This window comes from Stigmatopora argus, chromosome 2, assembly GCF_051989625.1.
Source record: "Stigmatopora argus isolate UIUO_Sarg chromosome 2, RoL_Sarg_1.0, whole genome shotgun sequence".
Classification (NCBI taxonomy): Eukaryota; Metazoa; Chordata; class Actinopteri; order Syngnathiformes; family Syngnathidae; genus Stigmatopora; species Stigmatopora argus.
This window is the reverse complement of record NC_135388.1, coordinates 18,244,073-18,256,796: the sequence shown is the minus strand read 5'-3', so window position 1 is coordinate 18,256,796 and position 12,724 is coordinate 18,244,073. Positions and strand designations below refer to the sequence as shown.

At 38.7% G+C, this 12,724-nt stretch overlaps 1 protein-coding gene across 1 annotated transcript in view; it reads right to left on the bottom strand.

Moving 5' to 3' along the window:
* The window catches only part of LOC144070704 (uncharacterized), a 43,433-nt gene extending 35,136 nt beyond the window's left edge, over nucleotides 1-8,297 (bottom strand). The window contains exons 1-2 of the mRNA XM_077595135.1: nucleotides 8,131-8,297; nucleotides 1,689-1,764 (exon numbers count right to left, since the gene is read on the bottom strand). The gene's annotated coding sequence lies outside the window, so the exon portion shown is untranslated. The remainder of the gene's footprint in view (nucleotides 1-1,688; nucleotides 1,765-8,130) is intronic.
* Between the last annotated feature and the right edge of the window lie 4,427 nt (nucleotides 8,298-12,724).

The window sequence follows — 12,724 nt, the reverse complement described above, 5'->3', positions numbered from 1 at the left end:
ACTCATCAGCAACTGTCCAGAAGCTTCATACCAATCCCAGTGATTTGATTCAGGTGTGTTGGTGGAGGGAGACATGGAAAACAGACTGGATAGGGGTTCTCAAGGACCGGACTTGGCCACCCCTGCTCTTCACCATTCAGTTGAATGAGAGAATCAAAAAATGTTTGGCCAACTGTGTATTATACTAGGGAAGCTTATTGCATTCACCTTAAAAATAAAAATAAAACCCAGGCCGTATTTCAAATGAATTTATTTTTGGGGTTGTTTTTTGAATTAATTATTTTTTGAAACCTCCGTTTTTCAAATTAATTAATTTTCAGGGGTTGTTTTTTGAATTATTTTTTTTTCTTCCTCGTTTTTCTAATTATTTTTTTTTCTCTGGTTATTTTTTGAATTATTTTTTTTCTTCCTCGTTTTTCAAATTATTATTTTTTCTCGGGTTGTTTTTTTGAATCAATTTTTTTTCTTCCTTTGTTTTTCAAATTTATTAATTTTTTGGGTTTGTAAGGTGAATGCAATAAGCTTACGTACAATATGCTTCCGTATTATACAACTAAAAGTCGTACTTGTATTTTTTTCTCTACTAGATACGTATTCCTTAATTTAGGTCAAGGGACATTTTCATATTAAACAATAAGAATTGGTATTTTAATGGACAACTAGGGAAATGTGAAAATGCTTGTATCTGCACATGCTTCACATATTAAATTGAATCCTTTTATCGTCATTATACAAGTATAATGAGATTTAATGCTTTACCACGAAGTGCACAAATAACAACAACAAACAGACAAATAAATAATCAATATACAAGTCATTAATGAATAAGTAGTCAACACAACAACACAGATAAATAATCAATAAATAAATAGTAATAAATAAGTAGTCAGCATAATAAATAAGGACGACATCCAGACTCTTAAACTGAGTGACGGCGAGATTGCCGTATTTTTCGGATTATAAATCGCAGTTTTTTTTCATAGTTTGGGTGCAACTTGTGTGAAATTATGAACACATTATTATATCATTTCACATTATTTTCAAATCGTGAAATATGCAGCTGAAAATGGTAGTCAAGCAGCAGAAAGAAAGTTTGGAGTTAGCGAGAAACATGTAAGGGACTTGCGAAAAGCGGAGGCTACCCTTACTGAAATGAAGAAAAAAAAGAAAAAAAAAGCTAATCGCGTCTACCTCCCGAGTTGGGGGAGTTGTTTAAAAGTGACACCGAGGATGAAAATTTCATTGGATTTAGTGATTTGGAGTGAAGCTGATAGTTTGGTCAACTTTTTAGCATGTTCTTTATGCCAGAGTCATCTGAATAGCTCTTAATGTGTTACGTCGCTACTGAAATTACCAGGTGTGTCAGTCATGTAATGTTAGTATACCGTACACTTATTCAGCCTATTGTTCTCTATTTTATTTTAATTTTAAATTGCCTTTCAAGATGACATGTTTTTGGTGTTGGATTTTATCAAATACATTTCCCCCAAAAATGCGACTTATACTCCAGTGCGACTGATATGTCTTTTTCCTTCTTAATTATGCATTTTTTGGCTGGTGCAACTTATACTCAGGTGTGACTTATAGTCCAGAAAATGCGGTAATAGATTGTTGATGGGGATAGAGAAATCAATGTAATTAGAGAGCAATGGAGAGCCAACTGGAAATACTTCTATTTTTGCACTCACAGGTTGAAGCTCAATGACACATGGCCAAAGGGTCCTGGATGGCACGTCTGGACGATCACCTTGTTCTGCCCGTGACCTGTAGCACATTAGGTAAGTTAAAGTAGGTAAGCTCAGAAAACAGATGACTTGTTGGTTTGCTTGCAATAAAACCTTTTCAGCAGTATAGTAAAAGATTGATGAAAAGATGTATCCAGTTACTGTGGGAAAAGCGGAACTGAAAAGGTCTTCACCCAGACAACCATGGATGACGGAGGCCGGCGATTTTATTTGTGCATGCAGTATCGTAAAGCACTTGTGAGGCCACACATTTGGAGTATATATATGTATTGTAGTATATACATCTTTGCCTAGCGTTACGACATGTACTGCTACTTCCTTTTTTCTGATTGTTTAGCATTCAGCATAAGAAGTATTGACCAGGATCCTGTATTTGCTGTTTCTCAATATCTCTGGAATTTCAATAGACGTGTGTGGGTTCTCGTTATTTCATAATCGGACCTCTCATTTCGGTGATTAGCAAATGCTAATTGGACTGATGGATTAACAGTGCTCCCCAGGGCAGCATTTGGGGCCCTTAGGAGGGTCCATGAGGCTTTAAATTTCAACAAAACATATTCCTAAAATCTAGTCAAGGGAGATTTTCTCATTAAAATAAACTTGATGCTCCATTTCACTCAACAAAAAAGTACTTATTGTCCAGGCATACTCAAACTCAGCTCATTTACAGTACGCACAAATATTAGATTTTAACTGATGATATTTTTGGGAGCAGAAAGAGTGGGCGACACACCTGCCAAATGTTTTGATGGTCCAATCACCAGCTTCAGAGGCTTAATTTGGGACTTCAGATGATTTTGAACACTGCAAATTTTACATCGGTGAAAATATACACACTCGTAGTGTTAATGTTAATTTGGTTTTAACATATTTCTGATCAATCAAATGTTTCTGTATAACATATGTGATAAATATCCCACATTAATACATGGAAACGTGGGGCTTATATTTAGGTGCGGCCTAGATCATTTATTATTTATTTATATTTTGTAAAATTTGGGTCATGCAACTTATAGTGTGGAAATTACACTAATTGCAAATATTTTTTCCATTAACATATAATTACTCAGACAGTATATGGGTCGAATAGGAACCGGGGGGCCCCCCTTTGTTTTCATTAGACCCCAAGTGAGGCCCGGTTAATGTTTTTGCAAGGATCTGAAGTACCTGGTTGCCTCAATAAAGTTCATTTAAGGGATCATACGGTTCTGGAGCACACATGGTATTGATTTGAAGAGAATGTCTTCAACATGGTTCCCATTTTCACAATCAGCTTCCTTGGCTTCTCTTCATCTCTGTGACTTCTAAGCTCATCTGGTTCCGTTTTCTTTCCCCACTTCCTGACCATGTTTTTGAAATCTTCGTCCACCGTCATTTGTTGTCATTTCTGACGCACTGATGCTCTAACAGATTACTTTGACCTGGAATTTGATTTGTTAGGGTGCGTGTCGGGAGAATGTATTAAAAAAAATCCTTCAGCATGTTTCAAATGATTGATACCAGAAAGCTTGTTAGTTATTTGTGTATATTAAGTTATATCATAGCATTGTAATTGTTATTGGTGTAATGTTAGAAGAGCAAAGATGCCAATTTTTGTATCGTTACTGTCCATCACTGTGTGCAGTCAATAAGAAAAATTCAAGCCTTCATGGTGCACTCAGGAATCCTGCCACAACAATGTAAAGTTTGGCTCCATTACAGAGGAATTCCCAATTTACAGCAAATACACATTTTCCCAATGTAGCCCTCAGTCTAAAAAAGTCAATTGGACAATATTAATGCACACGGATGAACCAAAAAAATGTTCAATTTTATTTTTTATTACACACTGATTAGACTACGTGAACCATGTAATTCTCAAAACCCAATGTATTTAAAATATTTCACAGAGATTTCAATGTAATAGTAGGGTAAAGAGTCGTGACCGGACGTTTGGTCGACGGACACTTGGTCCCTGGACGCAAAACGTCCGGGGACCAGAGTGGTTGGTATTTCCACATCACAATTCTCAGGTCAAGGGTTCGATCACACGTGGGTCCTCATTGTGTGGAGTTTGCAAGTTCTCCGTGAGCTTGCATGGGTTTTCTCCAGTTACTACGGTTTCCTTCCACATCCCAAAAACATGCAGCGTACGGTGTTTGAAGACCCCTAAGTATGGGTGTGAGTGTGAATGGTTGTCCGTCTCCTTGTGTCATCCGATTGGCATGTCACCAATTCAGTGTGTCATCCGCCGGCTGCTCATAGTTGGCTGGGATGGACTCCAGCACCCCCTCGACCCAGGTCAGAATAAGCAGTAGGGAAAATGACTGAATGAATACAGGTCTGTTCTAGTATTTTCTTTTACATCAGATACTATATTGACTGTATGAAATGTTACCATATATGAAATTAATGGTGGAGATGGACTGCTTGTAAGGCTCAGTGTAAAAATTCGAGCTAGGATTTCAAATTTAATTCATCAAAATGAAACTCAGACAACTAAGTGAATAAAAAAAGGGTGATGTATCCTTTTTCGTTTTTGGTGCAGTTGATCTGGGTTTCTGTGTCTGTGATACACATGCATGCACTAATGTATGTAGATCAGCTCAAATGGTGCCAAATTTATCACTTTGTCCAAGACTACCCTCTGCTGTTGATCGAAATCAAAGTCAAATCGTTTTGATCAGTAGAAGAAAAAATAAAAATAACTTCCCAGTCTGAGTTCACGATACAAATTTGAATAATTGTACAGCCCTAACTGTATGTCCATTCAACTATTTTATATCCCAGGGTCTCTTTGTAGTAACGCAGTCTGATTCCAAAGTTCCCCTTTGGTTACAAATACATCATGCTGCTGACAAATTTGAACTTGAATGAACATCATACACTGGCACTAGTAGCAGAAGTGTATAAACAAGCCAAGTATGGATTGGATAACTTTATTCATCCCGTATTCGGGAAATTTCATTGTGACAGTAGCAAGAAAAGGCATAGTTATAAGTTAAACAGTACAGTCGCAAAGGCCGCAGAACAACAAAGCAAAAGCAAAAGCAAAAGCAAAAGCACAAAGTACAAAGTAAATCAAAGTCAATGGGATCATTAAGAATCACCAAATCAAATCATCAAGACAGAAAAGCAGTAAAAACACAAAACGAGCAAGAGTGGACGGAGCTACCGCCACCGGCTGCCACTTGAACGGCGCCATCTTGGTTTCGGTAGCAAAAACAAATAGACTCAAAAAGACGTTGTAAAGTTGGACAAAAACTGGAACCACACACAGGAAGTCTTCCACGAGATGGGGAACTTCTGCAGACTGTGACCGAGGTAGAGAATATGCAGAGTCATTCTTCCAAGCTTATCCGCACAGTTCCTCAGTATTCTGGAGCTGAAGACAACAGTAGCAGAGTGGAGCCCCTCAACTCCGTTGCTGGTAAGCGCCGACAGCTCCTCCATCTTATCCCACAATGGAATGGTTGGTCAGAAATGTTGCCTCTTCTCCCGGCACTTTTGTTCAGCTCCGAATCTCCGGCAGCACCGAGGTGTTGCTACTTCTGCTGCGTATTGTAACAGCTAGTCCCATGTGTGTGACAGCGTAGGCATGGCTGAACGGTTCCAAAAAAGAAGTAGCCGAAAGAAGCCAGGCTAACAGAACAAGGAAAGTAGTAAAAACATTAAAGTATAAAGTACAAAGTAAAGTAAAAAGGAATGTATTAAGAAATATTAAAATGTAAATAAAAAAAGATAGAAGGGCTGTAAAACACGAAAAACATAGGAGTGTACAGAGCTACTGCCACTGGCTCCCGCGTGAACGGCGCCATCTTGAATGAATGATGTCAACTTCTCTAATTATAGACAGAAAACTGGACGCTCACAAGATACACACATCTGCGTTCACTTATGGCACACGTATTTGACAACAATTTAAAGACGCATGGCTTAAAACCTAAACCGATATAACTTTTAAAAAATCCAAATGAAATCCAAAGTGTTATGCACAGCATGCTTTGTTGTTTGTTGTTTTTGCAGGTAGTTACTGATCTGCAAGTGTGGTTTTTGGCTGAGTATCGCCTCCAAGTATCAGATGTCTTGTACGGCCTCGCTGAGGAAATACAGAGAGAACTCTCTTGCCAATATATCTTTCCCTGGGTCTGACCAAAGGGAAATATTTATCAATGTGCACAAGGTAAAGCTGACCCAGGAGGTGAACCCTATTCCATCTGTGCTAGAATTGTGTAAATACACCAGTAAGTAGGACTGTTGAACTACCTGAGCATCTCAGTTCTGAGGACATCTGACTCTTGCGAAATTCCAACAACAAACACGAGGGTTTCCGGTATGTTTGTCTTCAGTCTTTTTTCTTTTTTTTAACCAAATGTTTTGTAATCCAACTCTCTAAAAGTGTGCACCAACTCACACTAGAAGTAATAACAAAATATAGGTTGCCATTAACAGAAAGAAACTTAAATAACTTGAAAAGAACCTTTAAATATACTAAAATAGTACAACAATTATTTTCTTTGACAAAAATTCCAGTATCGCAGTGTGTAGTTTTACTGTATTTATGCATTCATTATTCTCAAATTATCCTTATGTATGTAACCAAATATGGTTGATTAACTTATTTCTTTTTCCTATAAGGTCAAAGTTCATTCATTCAGTCATCCATTCGTCCGTCCATTCATTTTCTGAACGGCTTATCCTCATTAGAGTCGCGGGGGGTGCTGGAGCCTATCCCAGTTGACTTCAGGAACGAGGCAGGGGACAACCTGAATTGGTAGCCAGCCAATTGCAGGGCACGAGGAGACTGACAATCATTCATGCTCGGGGAGAACATGCAAACTCCACACAGGAGAACCCACCTAGGATCGAACCCAGGACTGCAGAACTGTGAGGCCAACACGCTAACCACTCACCCGCTGGGCCACCCACCAGTTGGATGTAAAATATAATTTTAAAAACTAAAACCCATAGTGTGAAATTCTAATAATGATGTAGTGTGGTGTCGGGAAAAGCATTAATAATAAAATAATCATTATGACTAGAAATTAAATTTCTGGAAAATAAATATTGGGAATGCCTTTAAGCTTTGAAGGTCACAATTGAATTTGAATGAGAGCCTACGTCAATTTTTATTTGTCGATCCACCAATGGTATTCTTTTGGGGACCCAAAGTTTAAAGTCAATAATAATAGAGAATATTTGGGGTTGCTATTTAGGGCTATTGTGAATTTAGTGAGAAGTGGGATTTTTTTTAAAATATCAATATTGTTCAGTTTTTCCATCCTCTTTTCTTAGTCAGTTAGTTAACTGCGTCATGTTTAATAATAATAAAAAAACGTCTCAAATGATAGAAGCATAAAGACCTTTTTAGGGATTAAGAAAAAGATACATACATATACATATTATATTCAATTCCTGCCAGCAGAGGGAAGCATCTGCTCATCAAAAAAGACCAGCAGGAGGAAAACTGTCTTGCCCATTCATGTTTTCCCCATTTTCTGTCTTCCAAAACTACAGTACGCATATGCAATTTCTGCACAATAGTTCAGCAATTTAATGTTACAGGGTTGCCAAATATTGAATATTTGGAACATCTGATTCATACAATTATACTAGTTTAAAATATTTGTGCATCACTAGTAGCAATAGTTGCAGCACTAACTAGTGTATCTTTCCAACTGAACTGTTCAATCATTCATGCATTTTCTGAACCGCTTTATCCTCACTAGGGTCGCGGGGGGTGCTGGAGCCCATTCCAGCTGACTTCAGGCCAGAAGCGGGGGACACACTGAATCGGCAGCCAGCCAATCGCAGAGCACGAGGAAACGGACAACCGTTCACTCTCACATTCATACCTAGGGACAATTTAGAGTTTCCAATCAGCCTAGAGCCTACCATGCATGTTTTTGGAATGTAGGAGGAAACCAGAGTACCCAGAGGAAACCCACACATGCCCGGGGAGAACATGCAAACTCCACACAGGTGGACCGACCTGGATTTGAACCAGAGCAGTAAGGCCGACGTGCTAACCACTCGAGCCGCCGGGCCGCTCTGTACTTAATTGTTTTAGTTCAATTGTAAATCAAGACTTATCCAAGATTATTTCATCAGTGCAGTGTGACTTAACTATCTTGCTCCAGCATCTTGATACAAATCACAAAACCCAATGCTGACAAGTCAAGAACACTTACCATTTTGTGTCTGTTTATCAGAAAATCTCAGGTCAGACAGCACCAGAAAGTGCAGTTTTACTAATTCCGGACTCGACTCTCTAGGAAGCCCTCTGAGTGGATCTCAGGCTGCTAAATGGTAAACAACTGAAAAGGCTTCTTCTACTTCTAAGAAAAAAAAAAGACCTCATTTTGAACATGGCTCTCATGAGAAAAATAAGGATTCCAGCCCTTACCATGTGGGGGCCTTGTGGCTGGATAAAGCAGCTTGCTGCTCCATTGCACTCAAGTACTTTCACGCTCATAAACACAGTCAAGGCTCAATGCAGGCACCCTCATCACTGAACTCCTGCCCCTCCAATCCTTCACTGTTACTCTTCCAAATCCCCCCAACAACACACACGCACAGCTCCATCTTACAGCTGTTAAGCCGGTTGTTGTAATTAAATCATTTATTTGCAATTTGTTTCACCTGCTCAAGCCTAATTGAGTACTCAGATCTTAATTAGATTAGTCCCCCCACCCACACATCTTTTATCTCTCATACACTGGGCTCTTCATGTTCGGAGTGCAGAGTTGGAAATCTGAAGCTATGATCAGTATCAGTGAATAACCTCTCTTGATCACCCACTACGTCCTGGAATCATCAATTGAAACATTCACAAAGTAGTTTGTATTTCAAAGCAACCTCTGTATTTTCATTTAGAAAATTCCAACAGCAAATAGCTACATATACATTCAGAGTCTACATGAGCAGTTTTGTGGCGTGACCGGACGTTTGGTCGCCGGACTTTTGGTCGCTGGACGTTTGGTCGCGGACGTTTGGTCGCCGGGACCCAAACAACCGGCGACCAAATGTCCGGCAACCAAAAGTCCGGCGACAAAACAAGGTAAAACAACACGGTCTACGCATCAATCAAAGCCAACAATGGCCCTGAGCAGTTTCACTGAGCAGACGTGTGAGTGTATAAGAGTTTGTATGTACATGAGTTGTCCCTTTAAGAAGCTACGTCAGTCAGGGTCTTAACAAGTTCTCCAACAAAACACAATAAATTAAAAGTACGGGAAATTTGGAGCTTTTCTTTAGTCTAATAATTAATAAGGCATTAAGTATGACAAAATAATAATTCGGAGTTTGTATTTAGGGAATTTGAGCAACAATTTTAAATGGTAATTATCAATAACCTTCCGGGCGACCAAACGTCCAGCGACCAAAAGTCCGGCGACCTAACGGCCGAGTACCGTTTTGTGGAGTTGAAGGAAAATATGCCTTTTAGTAACTGTTTTTTTAAAATGTATTTTTATTTTTGTTTTTTGATACCCATTACCCAAGCGGCCCGGTGGAGCGAGTGGTTAGCGTGCCGGCCTCGCAGCTCTGGGGTCCTGAGTTCAAATCCAGAGACACTGATGGTTATTGTGCCGTAGTTGGACGAGGACTGCCCGTGTCTTGACGGACACCCGATCGGATGTAATTTTTTAGGGTCTAGCACTTGACTTTTTTGTTCCAATAGCAGGCTGCCTTGCTTTCTAGAGCGCTACGATCTGACCACGTTCAAAAAGCTTAGCTTAGCTTTTGCCATCAGGAGGGGAGGTCCGTGTGAATGCCTGCATAAAAAGTTAATATAAATATCCTCTTTTTGACCGGCATGCTCACCTCCATGCCAATAAATTTAATTTAATTTGCCCTTTTACAGTACACGTCAGAACTAGTCGGTCCTGAAATTTATTAGTTTTTTATTTTAAATGCTCCTTATTCCATTAGACAATCGGACACTGCCTACCAGAGCGTGTAAACTCTGTTTCATAGACAAACAAATCCCAGCCAACTTGTTTTGAGTCTTGGCGAGGCTGCAGACTGATAAAAGCTTTAAATTATTTATGTTGTGGTTGTTAGCAGAGATACTCTGGGTCCTAATAAACTCTGCAATGTTTGATCTTCTCTGTATCTTTGTGCTGGAAATAGTTGACTTGGAGCCGAATTCCACCAGAATGCCTTTTATTTTGTGTTTGTTTATTGCTCTGCGACTAACATTTGTGATATTCTCTGATTGGAAAGCTTGGGTTAAAGAAACTTTAGTAATTAGATTTGAAACTTTGTGTTTTTCACCACACAATTTTAATATTAACATTTTGTTTCCATCTTATATAACCTCTATGTAATTATTTAAGATGAAGCATCCCCTCTGCTGCCTGTTGTTTCATTTTAACAAATCATGAAAAACAAAACAACTAAATGTTTTAGAATGATCTAAGTTACTGGGTGTGCTTATTGTTACTTTACTTTTTGTTTTTCTTCATGGGCCCCAGGAAAGTTATAGTTGAAAACATTTTTGCAGAATTGCTCATTCATTCAGTTATAATTAATGAAAAACAGTGCAATTTTAAAGGTGACCTTCCATTTTTTTCCATAATATCTCTAATCATTAATGGCATTTTATCAGATTTGCAAGACAATTTGCATTAAAAATGCTCAGAATTATTCTTTTCATTCTATTTTTGGTGGACCTTTGCTTTGCTTCCCTCTGGAAACAGCCCAATTCTCATTAATATGTAGCTGACTGGGTTGAATTTGAATATTTCATGTGTACATTTAAATTCTGCTCTGATTGGCCTTTGGCGAGTGGGTGTGTTGATGGCTAAATGATTATATTTAGACCTTGCGAAGCCAATGGAAAGGGAGCAAATAGGAAGCATAAAATGGGGAGATAAGTAAGAATACTTGCACATTAAGATCACACTGTCACCCATTTGAAATTTGCAGAGCGGTTTTACTGATGATAGATAGCAATTGTGAGCAAATCACAAAGATGACTTACTTCACCCAGATTGCACTCATTTTGACCTATTATATGCATAAAATTCCAGAGGTAGATAAAAGAAATTCTGCCACCCAGTCACCTCTAATGTTCAAAATATAAGACCGAACATGTGCCTATCATATTATATCTAAAGACTGTGACAACATGACACAACTGAGTTCTGAAATGAATTGGATTGGTCAAATAGACCCTGCCCTGAGATGAGATGGTTGTGATTGTCTTGTGTTTTTGTCATTGCTGGACATTTTGTCTTTGTTCTACAGTCAGTCAGTCTCATAAATGGTAGTGTTGGTTGTAGCCCTTAAAAGATTGATTGACATTGACAGTTCTCATCTTATCTCATTTTCTGAATCACTTTATCCTCATTAGGGTCGCAGGGAGTGCTGGAGCCTAGAGCCTATCCCAGCTGACTCCGGACCAGAGGCGGGGGACACCCTGAATCGGTGGCCACCCAATCACAGGGCACAAGGAGACGGACAACCATGCATACTCACACCCATACCTAGAGGCAATTTATAGTGTCCAATCAGCCCGCCATGCATGTTTTTTGGAATGTGGGAGGAAACCGGAGTACCCGGAGGAAACCCACGCAATTTTGATAAAATTCAACACAAGTGGACCGACCTGGGTTTGAACCCAGAACCCCAAAGCTATGATGCCGACATGTTAACCACTCGCTCCACCGGGCCGCTTTCATTGACAGTATAGACATTATAGACACCAAATCCATTTCAACTTGGAAGTGGAGTAATTATGCTTCGCTACCAATCAAGCTGATATAGGTATGTCCAATCCTTTAATGGTAAAGAATTAAACATCGACATATGAGTACCAAAATTACAGGCCTCTTTCTTCTTACTGTGGAGATAAGAATGCAAGAATCATCCTTTCTCCTTTTTAGCTACACTCATGACTCTTTACCATAATAACTCTCTGGTTACCGCTTCATCAACAAAAGGGCAAATCTTACAAACCTTCCTCAAAATTGATTCTAAAATTACAAATCAAGACAAATTCTGCTATTATACTTGTCTCCTGAGTCTGCATCTTTGTTGTATGCTCTTAGTGAGTCACACAGTGTTTCTGTGTGGGGATATTTATATAAGACAACCTACGGCTTTGTGTCTCCTTGTCATTGGCTTTGTGAATATTGTCACTTGCTACCCGGGTGACATCTGCCTAAAACTGTTGAGTTGATTTGTTCTGTACATGGACAGCATGGTGAGATTTGTCAGCATTAACTAGTGTTAATAAACATGAACTCCAACAGTGACTCGTTGACAGGCCCTCGGGACCGTTTAAGTCAGGGGTGTCAGACTCGGGTTGGTTCGCGGGCCGCTTTAACGTCAACTTGATTTCACGTGGGCCGGACCATTTTAGATATAATATTTAGATTTTTTTATTATAAATGGATTAAAAGAACCAGATTAAAAGCCCTGAATATTCAGTTTTTTTATAGATCTAAAACAATGTTTATTTTAGATTTTTTATATATTTTTAGATTTTACAAAATGATTTTTGAACTAAAAACACCGTTTTAAGAATTTGACTTAGAATGGGATTTGGATTCAGCTAGGACAGGGGTGTCAGACTCGGGTTGGTTCGCGGGCCGCGTTAACGTCAACTCGATTTCATGTGGGCCGGACCATTTTAGATATAATATTTAGATTTTTTTATTTTTTTCATAAATGAATTAAAAGAACTGGATTAACAGCCCTGAATATTCAGTTTTTTTAAATAGATTTAAAACAATGTTTGTTTTAGTATTTTTTTATATACATTTTTAGATTTTACAAAATGATTTTTGAACTAAAAACACAGAAAAACATATCAAAAAATTACAATTATTGATTTAAAAGGGGGAAAATCAGGACATTTAATATACATCTATACTCTTCATTTTAATTTGATCCTAAAACAGAAAGTCAGCACTCATGATTTACTTTTCCGGGCCACACAAAATGATGCGGCGGGCCAGATTTGGCCCCCGGGCCGCCACTTTGACACATGT